Source organism: Geotrypetes seraphini, chromosome 17 (assembly GCF_902459505.1).
Source record: "Geotrypetes seraphini chromosome 17, aGeoSer1.1, whole genome shotgun sequence".
NCBI classification, from domain to species: Eukaryota; Metazoa; Chordata; class Amphibia; order Gymnophiona; family Dermophiidae; genus Geotrypetes; species Geotrypetes seraphini.
Genome location: NC_047100.1, coordinates 4,325,394 through 4,347,808, shown reverse-complemented (window position 1 = coordinate 4,347,808; position 22,415 = coordinate 4,325,394). Strand labels below are relative to the sequence as shown.

At 43.8% G+C, this 22,415-nt stretch overlaps 1 long non-coding RNA gene across 1 annotated transcript in view; it reads right to left on the bottom strand.

Moving 5' to 3' along the window:
- Positions 1-5,312: 5,312 nt before the first annotated feature.
- The window catches only part of LOC117351440, a 66,591-nt gene continuing 49,488 nt past the window's right edge, over positions 5,313-22,415 (bottom strand). Inside the window, exon 3 of the long non-coding RNA XR_004537410.1 lies at positions 5,313-5,737. This is a non-coding gene — a long non-coding RNA (uncharacterized LOC117351440). The remainder of the gene's footprint in view (positions 5,738-22,415) is intronic.

The following is a 22,415-nucleotide window of genomic DNA, read 5'->3' as shown; positions in this document are numbered from 1 at the left end:
GGGATATAAATTAGATGGTTGGAATATAAGCAATATATACACATTCACATGAGCAGTGCAAATACAATCCGAAAATAAATTCAAAGGAGGAAAAAGCCTCAGAAACCCCACAGATTTCAGCACACTTTAGTAAAAGGTAGAAAAGGCAATGGCAAAACCTAAAAGGATGCTTGAGTGCATAAGGAGAGAAATGGCCAGTAGGAAAAAGGAGGTAATGATGCCCCTGTACAAGACTCTGGTGAGACCTCATTTAGAATATTGTGTACAATTCTGAAGCTCTCACCTTCAAAAAGATACAGACTGGATGGAGTCGGTCCAGAGGAAGGCTTCTAAAATGGATGGTGGACTTCATCATAAGGTGTACAGGGATGGACTTAAAAGATCTCAATATATACAATATACAGGCAGGAGAGGGGGGAGATTTTTAAATATCATGGCATAAATGCGCAGGAGATGAGCCTCCATTGAAAAGAAACCCTGGAATGAGGGGGCATTGGATGAAGGTGAAAGGGGATAGATTCAGAAGTAACCTCAGAAAATACCTTTTCATGGAAAGGGTGCTGAATGCTTAGAACGGCCTCCCAATGGAGGTGTGGGAACTGGAAAGCTTGAGACAAGTATGTTGGATCTCGTAATGGAGAGCAGGGGATAGAAAATGACATGGTTAGGACATATAGTCTTTATCTGCCTTCATTTTTCTCTGTTTCTCTTTTGTTCTAGATCGATGGCATAGAATCTTGCTACTCTATGGGATTCCGCATGGAATGTTTTTTACTTGGCGTTCCAAAATCTTGTTGTTCTTTGAGAATAAAGAGAGAGTGGGGATAGTAGAGGGTACCGGTATATTGAAAAGTGCAGTGATCCTGGTAGACCTGGTCCCTGATTTGGGTGACCTTGGTGCAGGGCTCCCCAACTCAAGTTTCCTGGCTATGAGGGTCCCTGAATTAACTCTCCCAATTGCAGGATTCCCATCTTCAAAGATGAGTGATTTTTTTTTTCAATTTCATGGAAATTAAAACTTCAGTTCAGGGATTGATGTAACATTTCCGTGAGAAAAAGGATGTCGGACGATGCGTTAGTTTATAGTGAGCATCGCTGGGTTGGAAGCAAACCTACTTGCAGTTCATTTGCATGCTTTAGCATGGAAAGTTCACTAAAGCTGGCCATCCCTTATATACTTCCCACTTAGCACTGATGTTTTTGTATGCTAGAAACCCTCTCTGGATTGAATATAATGACAGCACACCGAGAATTTGTGCTCCTGCCGAGATAAACCTCCACTGCATACATCAACCTACAATATAGTTTGAGATTTTTCTCTGTTGAGCAAAGCAAGAAAACAGCTTACTGCTCTACAAAGAATTATAAAACATAACCTGAATAACAGTGCTCAAGGCTCCAGTTGGTTATGTTAAGAGACTCCTCCCCTGTTCTGTTACCACAGATCTACGCTTCTCCCATTTTATCCACTGCGGTTTTACACTTGTACATTCACAGAATAAGTTGGTTAAATAATCTGAACAATTATGCCTATGACAGTTTTCTCCATTTGCTTAAATACAAGTCAAATTCCTGCCACAGAACAAGGAAAACAATTTTCGCTGGTAAATGTGTGTCTCATTAAAGCCGGCGTTTCATGGAAGGAAAACATTTTTCACCATGTTCTTGTATAATTTTGCTTCTGCGATTCTGCATTCCTGTGGGGGGATATAGGCAGATTGAACAAATTAAGGGAAATATGATTAGTAACCAGCACGAACTGTACCGGAATATATAATATGCTTTGTCAATTTGTATTTAGGCAAAAGAACTAGCAGAGATTGTGCTGTTTGAAGAACTAAATCTGATTTCGGTAGAACACACAGACTAGTTTACAGAACCCAGTCTATCCTTGGGACAACAGAGCTTGAGCCCACTAGGGCTATGCATGTGCTTGGCACACAATTTTCTATGTTTTAAAGGTTGAAAAATATGCCCATTAGATCAATGTTCCAAGGAATTAGTGTAAGCCTATGCATTGTACCTTTTGTTTCATTACTGAAATGTTAAAGTTCCTCATCTCATATATTGTTTGGCCTCTCGGAAGCAAACAAGGAAGGATTTTATTTTTTCTATCTTAAGTTTATACCTTAAAATGTTATTTTTACTGTGTTTCATAAGCAAGAAGTGTTTTTCTTATAAAAGTTATTTCAAAATAAATAAATAACAACCCCCCCCCCCCCCATGACTAAGAGGGAAATTGTATAAAAGCCATCTAAAAAAAGGCCCAAATAGGACAAAAAGAAAATGAATGGCGCCATCTTCTTAGATGTGAGTCTACGTAATACAGGTGCTTCACTCCCAAGTAGGCGTGTTGAAGGGCGGAGAAGGACTTGGGTGCCATTAGACTTCTTCAGCCAGAAGGCACACTCAACCCAGTACTCTGACCGGAAGGCACCCAGAAGTGTGCGGATATGAATGCGATGACATCACGCGCATGTGTGACATCATCACGTCGATGTCCGTGCAGACCTGAACCCGTCACTTCGGTGGGGGGATTCCTGGAGGAGGGGAGGTGCGAGAAGAAGAGGAAAGACGCCAGCGAAGAGAGGAGTTCTTGGCGCCGGCTGACTGCCTACAGGATGTGCCTAAATTTCAGACATCCTTTACAGAATTTGGCCCTGTGTGTCTAAGTGCTTTGACAATACGCCTCAGTTTATAATAATTTATCTCGCACATGTTCTTAGTACATATTCTAAAATTGCCTGTGGGGTCCTATTTGAGGTTTAGGAGCCCTGCCTTTAATAAAACAATCAACTTCTGCCAGTGCTGGAGGCTGACACCATCCTCGGCTGCAGGAAGGGCCTGGTAGTAATTGAATCTAATGATAATTTCATGGGGTACCTAAGGGAAAGATGTTTCTGGCAGGATGCTCTGGGGTTCACAAGACTGTGTGGCCCAGGTTCCCTAAAGGGCACCTAACAATTGGTAAAATCCCCTTAATAGCATCAATAATTGAAAAAAGATTTTTTAATTGGGCCATTGGTGCCTACCCCCATTCTATTATAGGTAAGTGCCTATTGCATGGCGCTTAGCAGTGTCTAATGCCATGTGGGCATTTTTATGGGCGGAGCATGACTTAAGCACCACTAAGCACGATTCTCCAGAAACGTAGGTGCCTTTAATACAGGCCTTAAACACTGGTCTACATTCCTAGCGCCTACGTTTTTACTTAGGCACTGCTAGGCATGATTCTGTAAATGGCTGCTAAACGTGATTGACACCTGGCTGGTGCCATTTTTTTTTGGTACCGGCCAATTTAGGCGCTGTTTACAGAATCAGCCCGTGTGTCTATAGGTTCTGTGTAGGGTTACCAGATTTTACTTTAGTAAAATCCAGAACCTTGGACCCACCCTCCAAGCCCGCCCAGTTACGCCCCAGTCTTGCTCCAATCACCCCCTACCCCCACCCCTCTGCTGCCTGCTCTCGTTGGGCAGGAGAGCATCCACGCGTGCACGGATGCTCCCCTGCCCGACGTGATTTTGAGGAAGCTTTTCAAAACCCAAAGTGCTGAATTTTGAAAAGCCGTCCGGACCCTCGGTAACCCTAGTTCTCTGGAAAGATATCACCAAACACTGGTGAAAGTGGGGAAAGAGTTTATCGTAGGCAGAAAACCATTTTGGTGATCCTCACACGCACTTTGTTAGAATAAAAGATGAAATGTCACCCTGACAGTGACAGCAGATTCTATGACAGACCAGGGGACGCAACTGAACCAGTAAAGCAACCGAAGTGGTGAGAAGATCAAAACCTTTTCCGTAAGTGATGCTGACTTCCCCCTACACACTTTACTGCTTGAAGGTATTTAAATCAATCCAGTGATTTTTAACTTAGTAGCATGAGGAGCAGCAGTGCTAATTCTGCCTATATAATCAACTTGTCATCTGAAGGAAAAAAATATTAATGTACATAATTTGAAACTTGGCTTCCCGTTTACCAGAAAGACTGCTGTGACGCATCAAAGTTATCAGGAAACAGGAAGGCATAACCAAGTGGAATAAAAATTAAAAAAAACCTCTTGCTAACTCAGTAGTCACATACTTAGGGCTGCTTTTATCAAGCTGTACTAGAAGTTTTTAGCGTGAGCTGGTGTGGTAAATGCTCTGAGTACTTACCTAACTAAAATTCTCTAGTGCAGCTTGATAAAAATGGGGTGGGGGGAGAAGTGGTTTGTTTGGAAAGTAACGGTTTCATATTCAGCCCCTGATGTCCCTGTTTGGTGCTGGTCTGTTGTATGAACTTAGTGTTCGTTGAACGGTTTCTGCTGGAGAGGTCCCTGAACAATCAGAAGCCAGATTGGCTTGGGAGGTCCTACTTTTGGAAGTTCCTGTTAAGCTCCACCAATGGCAGCCAGTCCACAGCCCTTGGAAATGATCAGAGAGGGTACAATGGACTCGGTGAAGCTCAATTCTGACCCAGAACAGCATCTCATACTGTTATATCAGACGCCACTTCCAGTGTAGAAGTGGTACCTGCTGCAGGAGGGTCTTTGTAGGAACACATGAATAGCCTTACTGGGTCCATCAAGTGACCAATCCAGGTCACTAGTACCTGGCCAAAACCTAAAGAGTAGCAAAATATTCTAGAACCCCAAAGAGTATCAAGATTCCATACAGAATCCTAAGGAATAACAAGATTCCAGAATCCCAAAGAGCAGCAACAGGTCAAGCTACTGATCCAGGGCAAGCAGTGGCTTCCCCCATGTCTGTCTCAAATAAGAACATAAGAAACCTTACTATTATTTCATAATGGTTTTATCCTGCTGAAGGACACTAGGAAAATGGATTGCTGAGGCTCTATGGAATATATTATATTTAATTGTAATTGTAGTGCATCTATATTCCACATTTCTAATTACAAACTAATACAACATGACATCTTCATCAAACATGCATGGGCCTGCTTTATATAGGTTCAAGATTACCTCTCCCTAACTTGCTTTACAAGGTGCGTTTCTTCTTTCATGTTCTTCTGCTACACTAAATTTGCAGGTTCTCCAGCTGTGGAAGCACCAGGGTGAACTTCTGGCCACCAGTTATCTATGTTTCATCCATTCTATAGGTATGCATTAACCTACAGAACATAAGAACAGCCTTTCTGGATCAGACCAATGGTTCATCTAGCCCAGTATCTTGTCTTCATGGAGGCCAATCCAAGTCACAAGTACCTGGCAAGAACCCAGATCGTAGCATCATTCCATGCCACTGATCCAGGGCAAGCAGTGGCTTCTCCCACGTCTGTCTCAACAGCAGTTTATGGACTTTGCCTCTAGGAACTTGTCCAAACCCTTTTTTAAACCAGTACTGTCAATCTAACACTTTGTGAGAGCAGAAAGAATATTTAGAACAATTTTTAGGGATAGAAAAAAAAGTTTTTAATACTATTTATAATGCAATGACAATAAAAAAATCTTCAGCGATAAAGGGGTAACGCCAATGAATCTAGATGCCACAGATGTAGTCCTCATGAAGAAGCTGTGTTGTCTTGTATAATGACAAACTAGCTAATGAAAACAAGACAAGTTACACTGTCAAACATCAAAGATGATAAATATGATGACCAAGGGCCACCTTCCTAGCCAGGGGTAATTATCATGTTTCTTCCATCCCTGTGAAAGATCCATAACTCATAAACTCTGTAGGTATGAGCACAGCAAACATGAACATTTGGTTTCACTGCTGGAGAGCTTCTGTTCCTCCTGAAAGGAAATGGTCTTGAATTTATTAAAGTGTCTTATCACATGAGCATATGCTAATACTGTTAAAGCACCTGTGGTAAATAACACGGGTTCGTTTAATTTGATTGAATATGATATTTTATATCACTTCTGCCTGTTCTTTGGTTCAATGTGGTCTATAATAACAAAATGATAAATATTCCAAGACAATTTCTCAATAAAATATTCACATAACAGAGTTTACACTGTAACAAAGGATGCCAAAATTATTTTTATTTATTTATATACCACATATATCCTAAGTGGTTTACATTCAGGTACTTTATCATATTTCCCTATCAGTCCCGGTTGGGCTCAAACTCTATCTAGTGTACCTGGGGGCAATGAGGGGATTAAATGACCTGCCGAGGGGCAGTGAGGGATATGAACCCACAACCTCAGGGTGCTAAGGCTGTAGCTCTAACCACTGTGCCACATACTCCCCCTTCCTACCTTTATCAAGCTGCCCTAGAGGTTTTTAGTGTGGGCCGGCATGGTAAAACCTCTAGCGCAGCTTGATAACGGGGGATTAATATGTAGAATTAATATTAATCACTGTTCTGAGCACCCTGCGACCATTGTTAAGAAGGCCATGTTTTACGTTTTTTCCTAAGACCTTAAAAGCTGGTGTCTAATCTAAGCTCCTCAGGTAGAGAATCAGTTTTACTGGAAGACTATCCTGTGGCCTATGTTTATATAGGTTCACAAGCCTGAAACCTTTTGCAGAAGGAAGCGCTAAACAGTGTTCACTCTGAGACCTCAATGGCCTTAATAGATTATACTTGTGCATTTTGACAGTTCAGACCTTGCAGTCAGCCCTGACACCCAGGAAAGGAGAGAAACAGTAAGAAAAAAACAGCCACGCACTAGGACGCCATCCAATGCACACTGAGCTGTCTATCCCCAGCCTAAGCTCTTCTATGAGAGAGCAGGAAATTCTCATAGGTGACCACCGGGAGAGCCAGAGGGAGCTGAAGCCTGATTCCCTCTCAATTAGGTTAGGGTGTGGCTCTATATAAACTGAAGCCTAGCTTACAGAAGCTAAGCAGAGCAGTAATTGCAGAAAGCGCTCCAAGCCAAGCAGCAGTCAGAGAAAAACTGGATGGAATGGCAGAGTTCTGAGGAACCATAGACCCCCAGAGCCATGCTTAGGTATTGAAAGCATGGAAGTTGCTGAGCTGAAGCCAGAGCCTGTGTATATAGAGGAAATGGAAGTTAATCTCTCTGTGGTTGGCAAGTAACCATTTTGTGGGGGGGGGGGGGGGGGGGGGTTTCTCTTTTGAATTTGAGAAAAGACTAAGGCCTGGTTTTTTGGGGGTTTTTTTTTACATTGTGAAAACCTTTACAGTTTAAAGACCTGTGCTGCTGGCAGAGCTTTTCTGAGACCTCAGTGGCCTTAATAGATTATACTTGTGCATTTTTACAGTTCAGACCTTGCAGTCAACCCTGACACCCAGGAAAGGAGAGAAACAGTGCTTCAACGCAGTAAGAAAAAACAACCACACACTAGAAAGCCATTCAATGCACTCAGAGCTGTCTATTCCCAGCCTAAGCTTAGGTAGAGCTCTTCTATGGGAGAGTAGGAAATTCTCATAGGTGACCACCAGGGGAGCCAGAGGGAGCTGAAGCCTGCTTCCCTCTCAATTAGGTTAGGGTGTGGCCTATATAAACTTAAGCCAAGCTTACAGAAGCTAAGCAGAGCAGTGGTTGCAGAAAGCTCTCCAGCCAAGCAGCAGTCAGAGAAAAACTGGATGGAATGGCAGAATTTTGATGAACCATAGACCCCAGAGCCTGTGCATTCAGAGGAAATGGAAGTTAACCTCTCTGTGGTTGGCAAGTAACCATTTTGTGGTGGTTTTTTCTCTTTTGAATTTGAGAAAGACTAAAGCCTGGTTTTTTTGTGTGTGTTTTGTTTTGTGTTTTTTTGTGTGTGTGTGTGTGTGTTTTTTGCATTGTGAAAACCTTTACAGTTTAAAGACCTGTGTTGCTTACAGTTTCTCTGAGACCTCAATGGTTTTAATATATTATACTTGTGCATTTTTACTGTTCAGACCTTGCAGTCAACCCTGACACCCAGGAAAGGAGAGAAACAGTGCTTCCACACAGTAAGAAAAAACAACCACACACTAGAAAGCCATTCAGTGCCCAGAGCTATCTATCCCCAGCCTAAGCTCTTCTATGAGAGAGCAGGAAATTCTCACAGGTGACCATCAGGGGGAGCCAGAGGCAGCTGAAGCCTGATTCCCTCTCAATTAGGTTAGGGTGTGGCCTATATAAACGTAAGCCAAGCTTACAGAAGCTAAGCAGAGCAGTGGTTGCAGAAAGCTCTCCAAGCCAAGCAGCAGTCAGAGAAAAACTGGATGGAATGGCAGAATTTTGAGGAACCATAGACCCCAGAGCCATGCTTAGGCACTGAAAGCATGGAAGTTGCTGAGCTGGAGCCAGAGCCTGTGCATTCAGAGGAAATGGAAGTAAACCTCTCTGTGGTTGGCAAGTAACCATTTTGTGGTGGTTTTTTCTCTTTTGAATTTGTGAAAGACTAAAGCCTGGTATTTTTGTGGGTTTTTTTTTTTTTTGGTTTTTTTTTTTTTTTTGGGGGGGGGAGGGTTCGCATTGTGAAAACCTTTACAGTTTAAAGACCTGTGCTGCTGACAGTTTCTCTGAGACCTCAATGGTTTTAATAGATTATATTTGTGCATTTTTACAGTTCAGACCTTGCAGTCAACCCTGACACCCAAGAAAGGAGAGAAACAGTGCTTCCACACAGTAAGAAAAAAAACACACACTAGAAAGCCATTCAGTGCCCAGAGCTATCTATCTCCAGCCTAAGCTCTTCTATGAGAGAGCAGGAAATTCTCACAGGTGACCACCAGGGGGAGCCAGAGGCAGCTGAAGCCTGCTTCCCTCTCAATTAGGTTAGGGTGTGGCTCTATATAAACTTAAGCCTAACTTACAGAAGCTAAGCAGAGCAGTGGTTCCAGAAAGCTCTCCAAGCCAAGCAGCAATGAGAGAAAAACTGGATGGCATGGCAGAATTTTGAGGAACCATAGACCCCAGAGCCATGCTTAGGTACTGAAAGCATGGAAGTAGCTGAGCTTGAGCTGGAGCTGGAGCCGGAGCCGGAGCCTGTGCATTCAGAGGAAATGGAAATTAACCTCTCTGTGGCTGGCAAGTAACCATTTTGTGGTGTTTTTTTTTCTCTTGAGTTTGAGAGACTAAAAGCCTGGTTTGTTTTTTTGCATTGTGAAAACCTTTCACATTTTTAAAGACCTGTGCTGCTAGCAAAGGATTACTGGGACAGTTTCTTTTGGGTTTTTGTCTTTTGTTTCCAAAGTCTTTAAAAGTATATGGCATTGCTGGGGATTATAAGAAGTTGTGGGGTGTATGCTGTGACCCCACCCCACAATACTGGCTTCTAACAATTCAGCCAGGCTTCAGTAAGTCAGAGTTCAATTCCTTCTGGGCTGTCTTACTCCAAGCAGGCCCAAAGTAACATGAAAAAAACCCCACTTCTCAAAGAAAGAAAGAAAAAAAAATACAATATAGTAGTACTTTGGGCTGGCAACAGGCCCCAAACCAGCAAGGTGCCTGGACTTCAGTAGTCCTTGCAAAGTGCCCTTCACCAGACCCAAGAGTTTATTTTGTCTTAAGAGTTGGTAACATTAATTACAGTCCCTTTCCTGCCTGGCACAAGCCACTGGCAGGTTATGCTCCACAGAGCGGGGGCCTAAAATTGCTGTGCCTGCTTTAAATGACTTTTTCCTTTTGTCTTGATAATGAGACCTATGTAAATTGCATGAACTTACCTGAGTGTTTTGAGCTTTCAACCTTTTGGGAAAGTGAACCTAATAAACCTGAGCTTTTCTGTTTGCAGCAAGATTTGTTTGGAAAGTTTACTTTTCTGTTGGAGTGCAAAAATCACTCCCTTTGCAGCCTTTTTAGCATTTCCACCCTGAAGAGCCATTCTCCCTTTTGAGTGGCGTGCTTATCTCGGCGCAGTCACCTGCCATGGCACTATGGCTACCCTAGCGAGGGCCGGGTGGGTGGCAGCATTTAAAAGCTTACTTTTTTTCACTGACCTTTACAAGTAGACAAATGGAGTACAGTGGTGCCTCGCATAACGGACGCCTCGCACAGCGAACGCTGCGCACAACGAACTTTATGTCTTGATCCGTACAACGAACTTCGTTTCACACAACGAAGTCGCCCGAGCTGCATCCTTCCGCGCAGGCACTGCGCTTAACTGCCCTCTCTCCGCCTGGTTCCCTCTTGCCCCCCCCCGACTCCCCGACACGATCGGGGCAAAAAGGAGCCCAAGCCCTCTTGCCCCGCCGATTCCCCAACTCCCCACACAATATCGGGCCAGGAGGGAGCCCAAGTCCTCCTGGCCACGGCGACCCCCTAACCCCACCCTGCACTACATTACGGGCAGGAGGGATCCCAGGCCCTCCTGCCCTCGACGCAAACCCCCCCTCCCAACCCGACCATGTGCCTCAGGCCCTGCCCCCAGGAGGGACCTAAGGCTCCCGGGCCTATTCTGATTGGCCCAGGCGCCTTAGGCCCCACCAGTAGGCGGAGCTTTGGGACGGATGGGCCAATCCGGCCTCATTCCGTCGATGGCTGCCTGCCGGACAGGCGGGTTTGGCTCCCGTCTGTCCGGCCAACTACAGAAAGGTACGGGGAAGGGGGTTGGGGGTGTCGTGGGGGTCGGCCAGGGGGGTCGCGGGTCGGCTGGGGTGGCGGTCGGAGGTTCTTGGGGGGGGGCGGTCGTTGGGGGGGAGGGGGGGTTTGCGTCGAGGGGAGGAGGGCCTGGGATCCCTCCTGCCCGTAATGTAGTGCAGGGTGGGGTTAGGGGGTCGCCGTGGCCAGGAGGACTTGGGCTCCCTCCTGGCCCGATATTGTCGGGGAGTTGGGGAATCGGCGGGGCAAGAGGGCTTGGGCTCCCTTTTGCCCCGATCGTGTCGGGGAGTCGGGGGGGCAAGAGGGCTTGAGCTCCCTCTTGCCCCGATCGTGTCGGGGAGTCGGGGGGGCAAGAGGGCTTGAGCTCCCTCTTGCCCCGATCGTGTCGGGGAGTCGGGGGGGGGCAAGAGGGCTTGAGCTCCCTCTTGCCCCGATCGTGTCGGGGAGTCGGGGGGGGGGGCAAGAGGGCTTGAGCTCCCTCTTGCCCCGATCGTGTCGGGGAGTCGGGGGGGCAAGAGGGCTTGAGCTCCCTCTTGCCCCGATCGTGTCGGGGAGTCGGGGGGGCAAGAGGGCTTGAGCTCCCTCTTGCCCCGATCGTGTCGGGGGTGCCAGGGACCACACGGAGTCACCCACCGTACCACCCGATTCGGGTATGCGCAGGTATCGGTGGGTGGCTTATTTGCGGGGGGGTGACTTATTTTACATTTTTTTCTAAAAAGGGGGGGCTGTCTTATTTGATGGCCCTGCCTTATCATCGGGGAAACACGGTAGAAAAAAAAAAAATGAACAGTTAAGTCCCAGTTTTTGCCGCTGAGACTCTGCCCTCTCACTGTAAAATTAGACTCTACTTAGTCTGTCTTTAAATTTAAAAAATGTGTGTTGTTTTAAAAAACAATTATGTTTTTAGATGTATCTAAATAAAAATAATAACCAAAAATTTATATTTTTTTATGTCATCTTAGCATATTTTATGCTACAGAACGAATTATTTTTTTTAACATGTATTGTTATGGGAAAACGCGTTTCACACAACGAACGTTTCACATAACAAACTTGCTCCTGGAACGGATTAAGTTCGTTGTGTGAGGCACCACTGTACTTTAATTTTCATGATGTTTGGATGATTTAAGATTTAGTTTTAAAATTTTTGTAGCACGTGTGTGTTTTATTTTAAGTACTGCTGAGAACTGTGGATTGATTAGTTCATAAATATTTGAAATAAACATTTAAAAAAATAAAACTAAGGAACCCAGAGAAACAGATCGAAAACCATTGAGAGTTTTATATACCAATGCAAGAAACTTGAGATAAATTTGAAATTTAAGATGCAACCAGTCATAGAACAATAAGCAAGGGAGTCATTCTAACTCATCTTATCCCTCTGATAATTAACTTGGCAGCTGTTTTTTGAATTACTGGATGTAAGCTGTGTTTTTATTGCAAACCAAGATAGACAATATTGCTGTAGCCAATATGGGACAAAGCAACCCACAGCACCATTGACGCAAATCAGTTTGTGCCAAAAAGAAGTTGGAAAGACACTATTAATGACTTCATTCACCCTGCTCCTTCATTGTTAAGCAGAATCTGGTTCAAAGAAGGGTGACCAAAATGATAAAGGGGATGGAGCTCCCCTCATATGGCTTAAGACAGGGGTGTACAACCTTTTGGCTTCCCTGGGCTGCACTGGACAAAAAAAAAAAAATTTCTGGGGTTGCACTAACACTAGCTGATGAGCAAAAAAAGTTGAGCAGATCCCAAATTTGCAGTCATTAATATAAAAGATGTACATATCTAATAATAAACCTTCATTAAAGGGACACTGTGGAGAGGAACCCAAAAAAGCAGTAATACTTACCCTGACTTGAGTGGTCCTCCCTGTACACTGCTGACAGTGGGAGCAGCCACAGCCTTCCGCATCCCCATTCTGATGAGCAGGGGTGCACGCTCCTGGTTATCCCATTCACTATTACAGCTACGGTGAGCCTCATCAGAGCGGGGATGCTGAATTAGCTGTCAGCAGCGCACGTGGAGGATCGTTTAATCAGGGTAAATATTTCTGCTTTTTTGGGCCTCCCACTTTGAGCTTAGGCTCCCTCAAAATGAGTATCTCCCCTGCTGTAGCTAGTAGGGATCCCCAAGCCTCACCAACTGATGGCCACCTCCTCCCCCTTCCAACTTCTGCAGCTGGCAGCAATATTGCAGAGCTGTTGCCCTCTTTTTGGCTTTCATGCATGCATGAAATCAGGGGCAGCTTGAGGATATTGCCATTGACTGCAAAGCTTGGAGATTTTGAGTTGCCGGACTGGAGGAAGATGTCTTCAGTTGGCGGGGCTTGGGAATCCCCACTAGCTCAAGTACTTATAAATTGCACTCAGGCAGGGAGAAACTTTGGTGCCCATCACTAATTTTGGGCTCCAGTCCCTCCCCCTGTGTATGACTATGCCATTGAATACAAAAATAATTGTAATGCACATATCCCAAAGCTAACATATTCCAGTTAATAAATTCAAAATAAAACAATTTTTTCTACCTTGTTGTCTGGATGTTTTGTGTTTCCATCATCTTGGTCCCAGTTTTTTCTGCTTTTTCTCTATCTTCAAGTAATTATCTTGCCAGTGTCTGCTATTCATGTTTCTCCTCTTCTTTCTTGTTCCATTTCCTCCTTATACCTGTCTCCATTGTATTGAATTTTCCCTTTCTGCTTTCTTAACTTTCTTTTCTGCCTCTGTCTACTCAAATCTTACCTTCTTTCTCACCCTTCTTTTTAAATTTTCAGCTATCTCTCAATTCTCCAAATTCTCTGTCTCTAGCTCTCCCATTTCCCATCTCACTCCTTTCCCAGCCTCCTATTCCCTTCTATCTACTCCCCATTACCACATTTCTATCACTGTACTCACTGCTCTCTCACTCATCTTGTCATTTCCCTTTTGACCTCATCCACATGGCTCACCGCTTTCAGAATCCCCCTCCCTCTCTCCACTGGTCAAGCTATAACTCCCTGTCCCTTTCTTTCCATCCCCTAGCATCTTCCTATTCCAGCTCTCTTCCCTCCTGCCCTCCCCTGGGTCTATCTCTCCTCCTCTATCCCCATGGTCCAACATTTTGCTCCTTCTCTTTTCTGTTTTTCTTCTTCCTTCTCCCTTGATGCTGAATAATGAAATGGAGGAAAAAAGAGATGCTGCATCTCTCTACCTTCCATCCACAGGCCTAAAATTTCTCCCTCCCTCTCAGCCCCAGATCCAACTTCTGTCCTCCTGCCTGCCTCCCCCAGTTCCACCATTTCTTCCCCTTCTCTTCCCAATAGTTCTCCCTTCAAGTATCTCTTTCCCTCTTCCTTCAGACCATTGCCTACCATCTCTCTCTCTGTCCTGTTTCTGGCCCCATAAACTCTCCCCCCAAGACCGATCTGGCACTAATTGTAATACCCTCCCCCTCTGTACATAAAAAAAACAAAAAAAAAAACTATCCAGGAGGCTTCCTTAGCCCAGCATTTTCTCCTCTTTTCTCTACACCCATGCATCTCTACCTCACTCCTCTCCCACCACCATGTCCAATAATTATCTCTCTCCCTCCTCTCTCTGCCCAACAGTTCTCCTCTTTCTTCATCTCTCCATGTGCACCATCTCTTTCCCTCTCTGACACCTAAATCTCCCTTACTATTCCCTCCCTCACTCCCTCCATTCTTTAATCCTATGGCTCATGTGCCCTCCCTTCTTCCTTCATCATTGTCCAAAGTTTCTTCTCCCTCCCTCTCGAGTCCCAACCAGACCTTCTCCCTCCCTCCCATGCCTTCTTCTGGTGGGTATTTACCATGTGGGTGGCTGGCTCCTCACACAATCTGCAGCTATGGCCATCGGCGATCCGCACCTGTGCTAAAGCCATTCCCTTCCTTCTGTGCCTCCCTTTGAGTGTTTATTTTATGGCAGGCTCCCTTGCTGCAGTCATCTGCAAACAGCATTGGCTCCTTGCATGCAATTCATGGCTGCTTCGGAAGCCTTCTCTGTCGTGGCCTCGGAGGGAATGCTTCAGACACAACCGCAGATTGCGCATGAGGAGCCGACTGCGGACAACAGCAGCAAGGGAGCTGGCCAGAAAACTACCCGCCGGAGGGCGGGAGAGCTGGTCGTGGGTTGGACACGCCTGGCTTAAGAGGTCAGGGCTCTTCAGACTGAGGGGGGATGTGATAGAGGTCTACAAAATCCTGAGTAGTGTACAACGGCTAAACATGAATCTATGCACATGAGTTGGGTCTCTTTTTCATTTGAAAGGAAGCTCTGGAACGAGAGGGCATAGGATGAAGTTAAGAGGTGATAGGCTCTGGAGTAATCTAAAGAAATACTTTTTTACAGAAAGGGTAGTAGATGTGTGCAGCAGTCTCCCAGTAGAGATGGTGAAGACAGAGACTGTGTCTGAATTCAAAAGGGCCTGAGATAGGCATGTGGGATTTCTCAGAGAGAGTGATAATGTTTACTGTGGATGGGCAGACTAGATGAACCATTTGACCTTTTATCTGCCATCATGTTTCTATTTGTTTTGTTTTTTGTTTTTTTTCAAAAAGTACAAAGATCAAGGGACACAATAAAATTACATGGAAGTACTTTTAAAACAAACAGGGGGAAATATTTTTTTCACTCAAAGACTAGTTAAGCTCTGAAACCCATTACCAGAGATTGTGTAGCACCAGATAGCATAGCTGGGTTAAAAAAAGGTTTGGACAAGTTCCTGGAAGAAAAGTCCATAGTCTGCTATTGAGATGGAAATTGGGGAAGCCATTGCTGTCCCTGAGATTGGTAGCATGGAATCGTGCTACTCTTTGGAATTCTGCCAGGAACTTGTGACCTGGATTGGCCTCTGTTGGAAGCAGATACTGGGTTAGGTGGACTTCGGTCTGATCCAGTATGGCTATTCTTATAACTCGCCTAGGTTTTAGGTGGAAGATAAAATGTTAAAAATATACATAAATGGATGAGTAGCATTTGTGTTTATGGGATACATGTGTAGGTGTTTCTGGGAGTTGGAAAAAAGGTAGAATTTCTGCAGGATTAATTTAATGCGTTTTATCATAAAAGGTATAAATATGCTGGTTCTTACCAGAACTTATCCATGCAGATGTAATGCTGTGTGAGAACTCAATATTAAAATTTACAAGCACCCTAAAGCCTTTTCTAGCTGAAGACATTTTCACCTAATTCTCACTTATCAGACCCAATAAAAAATATTACTTTCTGCAAATTAGGAAAACTTTCTCTTTCCTTCCCTCTTTATGATCTAATAGAGTTCAACTTTTTCATTCCTTTTCAGATTATGTACATACTGTATTTGTTTTGTATGTGTCTGCCCTTAATCTGAAGAGAAACCACATGTGTGTGTGTGTGTATGTATATATATAATATATATATATATATATATATATATATATATATATATATATATAAATAACATAACATTTGGTTTCTCTTCAGATTAAGGGCAGACACATACAAAACAAATATGCACATTTTAAATAGATAGATATCTTTCTTGCCCTTCTTTAATTTTAAATAATTGTAAACCACTAAATTAACCCTTGATTGCAAGTTGGAAACTTGGAAGTATAGAATTTATACACTGCTGGCGATGAATTTCAGAGCCTAGTTTGTAAATTCACATAACGAGAAGCTGCTGAAACGTTCTCAGCTCGACCAAGAAAGAGAATGATGTGGAGCTATGAAACTTACAAATTGTTCCACACTTTTAATTTCAGTGAGGTAAATACATCTAGTAAATGGGCATAAGGATAAGGAAACTAAGCCATTGTGACATCACCGATGAGGTTGGCTTTTAGGCACTGGTGGAATGAGGCATTGTGACATCACAATATGAAAAGTTCTCAGCCCAGCCAAGAAGAGAATGATGCAAAGCCATGAAACTTACACGTAATTCTACACTTGACACAATTGAAAAAGTGTGGAATAACTTAAAAGTTTCATGGCTCCACCTCATTCTCTTCTTGGTTGAGCTGAGAACTTTTCAGCGGTCCCCCTCGTATATAGAACAAGCATACAATACAATAGGCACATTATTAAATGACCCCGCTTGTCTAACCCAATTTGGAAGTTCTATAGTTCCAACATTAATGTTTTAGGGGGCTGTGTATATAATTTTCTGTCTTCTAAAACCACACACACAGGAAATAATTATATATATGAACAGTATTTGGAGAGCTTGCAAGACTATTGCCAGGAGCAGTGACATCATCATCTATCATTCTCCAGCAGTGATCAATATGTTTTTTTTGTCATATCCTTTGGATTATTGGTTATTTTCTGCTGAGGCATTGGAAACCACTGTAATACGTGAATTTTGTATTAAAAGTGTTGCATCAGTAAAATCTGTAGTGACCAGAAATGTTGCTCCCAAAGCCTCGCTCCTAAGGGGACATGAAAATATGGGAAATGGATAAGCTGGGAGGAAAGCAAATGCCCCACCGATCCAGCAGCTGCAGAGCCCTGGTGCTTTTAACTGAAAGCTTTCTGGTGGTCATAGACACATTCTCTGCACGTTTCCAGAAGTTAGGAGCTGGGTTGCTGCGCAGTAAGCATGAATTCTATAATGGCCGTCATGTCTGCAATTGCCGTTGTAGAATGCTTAACTTTAGAAACGCACCTGATCAGACGCTCAAATAATATACCTTCAGAAATCCACTAGACTTCACATACACACTCTCTGACGATAGTAGTAAATTCAGAAGACCTCAGCGGTACTGAAGCATAACCTATTGTGTTGCCGTGCAGATCTACTGTACCATGATATAATAACATAAAAAATGACGGCAGAAAAGAAGACCTGAACGGTCCATCCAGTCTGCCCACCAGTCATACCCATCAAAAATTCATGATTAAATTAACTTGTCTCTTCTTTGATATGCCTGGAAAACAGACTGCCAAGTCCACCTGATATTGTCCTAGGCTCCAAATGCTGAAGTTGCCATCCAAGCTCTCTTCAGCCTATCCAACCATCCCGCCTGCAGGACCATCTTCCACAAGAATGGCCAGCAACATCTCAGTGTTCCAAGTTAGTGAAGCTCCCATTGATGCCCTCCCCAACCCACCCCAAATCACCACACATGGGACACAAACCACACAAGTCTGTCCAGCACCGGCCATAGTTCCTTCATTTTTTAAATTAGAATCCCCTCGTCGGAACTTGAGCTCTCTCCAAGTTTTCTGCAAACATCTGAAAACCTGGCTTTTCTCAAAAAATGTAAGTCTCCCTCCAACTTAGGAATCAAGGAAACTCTTATATCTTGGCATCCCAAGTCCTCTAAATTTTCTTTGCACTTCTACCTCTACCCTCTGTTGTAGTTCCTTCCTATTTCTCCTACTGTAAACCGCGTCGAGCTCTACGAAAGTGGAGATGATGCGGTATACAAACCTAAGGATTAGATTAGATTAGAATCCTCTGTTTATCCCTCGCTTTTTTTAATTCCATCACCATTTGTTCTTCACCACTTCCCTCGTGAGGGCATTCCAGGCATCTGCCACCCTCTCCGTGAAAAATAATTTCCTAACATTGCTCCTGAGTCTTCCTTCGTGCAACCTCAGATCATGCCCTCTAGTTTTACCATTTTCTCTTCACCGGTCTCCCACAAAGACTAAATCGAGTCTTGAATAGTTCTTTAACTAGCATTACTCTTATTATTTTTGTAGTTTATGGCATAGTATGGGGTATAGTATGAGCTAGGCCTATTCTTAATAGTAAGTCTCAAGCAACCACAAACTACATTTATCTGGCAACTATCAATCCCCATGGGTGCTGGTTAACTTGAGAGCCACTGTATTTAGCTCGTCATCTTTTATTTTAGCTCCAATACATATACAGCTAGAGGAAGACTCTTCCGACATACTGGGGGATGCACAAAACTTACCGATCGTCGCTAAACTGGTTTGACCAGTTTAGCGATCGATTTGGATCAGATTCCCCGATGCACAAAACTGCCCACCGTGTGGTTTTCCCCTCAAATCGCTCATTTTCAAATCCGATCCGATCTGACTCTTGCAAATTAGTAAAACCCCATTCAAAATAGCCAAGCATCACTTGGCTATTTAGCATCGGGTTTTACCGATTGTAAAACCCAATTGCTCTAGACTTGTCCCATTAAAAAAAAAATGACCTGTTCCATGAAAAAAATCCCCCACAATTGCACCCCCTCTACATTTTGTTTAGGGCCATACCTGCTACTCTATGCAGGTATCCCCCCCCCCCATTACCCTTTTGAAGGTTGAGAGTTTAAGTCTTGTTTTGATTTCCTTCTCTTGTGATAAAAGGATCCTGTGTGCTTATCCCATACCTTTTTGAATTCTGTCACTGTTTTTGCTCCTCCATCCCAATTCCACCGTGGGAACATTCCAGGCATCCTGCACTCTTTGTAAAACCATATTTCCTGATTATGTTCTTAAGTTTAAGGGAAAGAAACCCCCTTATAATTATGAACAATATTCAGCTATCCAGATCCGTGCATTTGAATATTGTGCCCTAAGTCTAAATGCTAAGAAAGTACTGGGATGTTTGCAGTGTCTGTTAACTCCGTTTAAGAGAATCTGTTCTGATACTGTTCCAAGAAACTGTCTTTTTGACATAATTTTAAAAAATTGAAGTTTATAAATTCAGCCAGTGTCACTTGGAAGCAGGCAGGGAGATAAATTATCAACTGTTAAGCTTGGAGGTGTCTTTAAAAAATTTACTGTCTCCTTTCAATCTCTGCATGCCTCATTCACCATCCTTCAGGCTCCATTTTTAACCCACATTCTCAAGCTCTGCAACGCTAGAGTTCCCAACAGATCCTGTAAACCCCAGCCGCGTCTCTACCTCTGTGCAACTTTGCATACACGTTCATGTGACTGGGCATATGTAGCTGGGGGAGGAAAGGGTGAATTGCTCCATTAGAAGGTTCCCAGAAGCACATCTCTGAATCGTGAGTCTATCCACTTTAATTTACTTTACTGTGTGACAAAGTGACAGCATTCAGAAATGGAGGCTGATACCCATCCAAGACATCCCCTCCTCACACAGCAAAGCATTTCAATTACCATATAGTTTACTATTGAATGGATTTATCAAACCAGACCTATAAAACAAATTGAATAATCTTTCAGTTCAGGACTATAAAATATAAGTATTATATTTGAATTCACTCTGAGAAAGTAATAAAGACAGAGTGAGAAAAATATTTTAACATGCAACAAATGAATAGAACATTCCTCTGCTCTCTTCCCCCACTACTGCTGCCCTCTTTTTAAAAATTATTTCTTATATATATATATAAATTTTATTGCTTATGCATTGCTAAAAAGATTATTCTACTAGTCCAGCATCGAACCCTTCAGCTGCAATTCCTTATTCCTACCTCTAGAGTTCATAAGAACATAAGAGGTCCATCCTGCCCAGCGGTCCGCTCCCGCAGTGGCCCATCAGACCTAATTGCCTGAACAGTGTCCCTGACTAATTTTGTAACTGCCTCTAATCCTATCCCTATAACCTACCTCTACTCCTATCTGTACCCCTCAATCCCTTTGTCTTCCAAGTACCTATCCAAAGCTTCTTTGAACCCCTGTAGCGTGCTCCTGCTTATCACATCCTCCGGTAGCGCATTCCATGTATTCACCACCCTCTGGGTGAAAAAGAACTTCCTGGCGTTTGTCCTAAACCTTCCCCCTTTCAATTTCTCTGAGTGCCCCCTTGTACTTGTGGTTCCCCATAATTTGAAAAATCTGTCCCTGTCTACTCTTTCTATGCCCTTCATGATCTTGAAGGTTTCTATCATGTCTCCTCTAAGTCTCCGCTTTTCCAGGGAGAAAAGCCCCAGCTTTTTCAGTCTGTCAGTATATGAGAGGTCCTCCATGTGCAGTGGATCTGCGACTCGTATCTCAGTAGCACATCTGACTAATATACCAGTTGTCCAAAGCAGGCCTGCCTTAAATACTTAACAAATTAACTTAAAATGAGGTTTCTGATCCCAGTCCTTGGGACATAGCCAGCCAGTTCGATTTTCAGGATCTCCACAATGGATATTGTGGCAGGGAAGCTCAGCCGGTCATGTGACACCCAGCCAAGGTGCCCTGCCGTGAGGTAAAGGTGTGTGGCCAAGGCAAACCATAGTCACTAAAAAACCCCACACAGTGTATCTCATGCACACTGGTATAGAAACCCTGAGGCATTTATTGTTAGCAGGTTCACAGTCGGTGCAAAGCAGCAAACATAACATCTCTACATGTCAGGATAATACTTTCTCACAGTTCAATCTTCCATTAAGTCAGCTGGCCAAAGCAAAAAGGGGGAAAAATAATCCACAACAAAATGAGTTCCACTTTGCAGTCCACACAGTCCTAGTTAAAGCTGTCTGTTCAGTCCCAGCCACCAACCAAAAGGGCTCAATTAGCACAAGGAAAAAAAATAAAACTCCAAAACAAACTTTTCTTCTCTTCATTTTCGCACTGCTCATTAGGCTTTAGCTTGTGCTGTCCTGTGCAGCCTGGAATAGGGAGAGCCATTCCCACAGATGGATACCTCCCTCCCAACTGTATTGCCACGTTTTTGCAAAACAATAAAGCTGCCCCCTTATAATCCTCCGGACTTGAATGGAACAGTTTACCCGGTGTCTTTCACTGTCCAAAACTTAGCAAACAAAAACACATCATGGGATTACTGACCAAACAGCCACGCTGTTACTTCAACAGTTCACTTCTTAGTCCTCTTTGCCAACATCCCGGTGGCTTCAGAAAAAATAAACCACACAGCACAATATCTTTCCCCACGGAAAAATACATAAAAATCTAAAATACGGCTTCTAACCTTGTGTGTTGGCTGTAGCACAAGTCCATGTCCTCTCCAGCATGAAAGTCTTGGCCATAGGAATTCTCCCAGTCCATTGCAGAGTCTTCCAGATTGCTTCCTTCCTCAGGCATTTCGAAGTCACTCTCCTAGTGCTGCTCCTTCTCCCAGCTCGGTCGACTGAGCTTTTGGGTCTCAATTTCCCCCAGTTACTCCCTTTACCCCTGAAGCTTCCACAGAAAATGGGCTTTCCATCTGGGAGTTGCAGGCAGGTTCTTAAAGGGACCTTTACTCTCCAGCCTGGGTTCTAAGATGCTATTTCTTAAAGGGGAAGGATTAAAACTCCAGGTTCTGGGTTGTTTTGTCCTCTTCTAGGACACCCTCAGCTTCCAGCTGCACTAGGGAGTAGGACTAGACTAGTACCTGACTCAGGGTCCCTTTCCCAATATACACAAGATATATTTACATGCATTGTCTCCACTGTATGCAAATCTGTATTAATATTCAAATTTGAGTTGATGATAATCCATAACATTATGTGTTACAATGATCCAGATTCCTCATGGCGTAGCTTAATGGTTAGAGCAAATGGCTGAGACTCGGGGAAACTAGGGTTCAAATCTCACTGTGAGTTCTTGTAATCTTGGGCCAATCAGGTACCCCTCCATCACCTCACATACAAACAGTGACATAGTAAGGAGGAGAGGGGCGGACTGCCTTTGGTACCATTTTGGTGGGGGCACAAGCACCTCTCCAGCCCCCATACCATGTTTGTGTCGTCTCTTCCCCACCCTGTACCTCTTAAAAATCTTTGCCGGTGCCAGTGCGAGCAGAAGGCTGGAGAAGCTGCTTGTACTGGCAAAGATTTAAAGAGGTACAGGAGGTGGGAAGGGAGAGTGTGGTGTGAGGGCGGGGGTGGAGAGGAGGGTTGGCGTGGAAGGAACAGGGGTCACCACCACCTTGGGTGCCTCCTAGCCTCGCTCCGCCACTGCATACAAATGTACAGGGTAATTCTTTAACTGGACACCTGTGCTATGTGCTCCATGCATGCATGTGTAAGTGCTAAGAAAATAATGCAATGAAGCATGAAACTGCAAAGAGAGGGGGATGAACACATGAGAGAGACTACCTTACACTTATGTTAGATCAATAGTAAAATACCTATTGC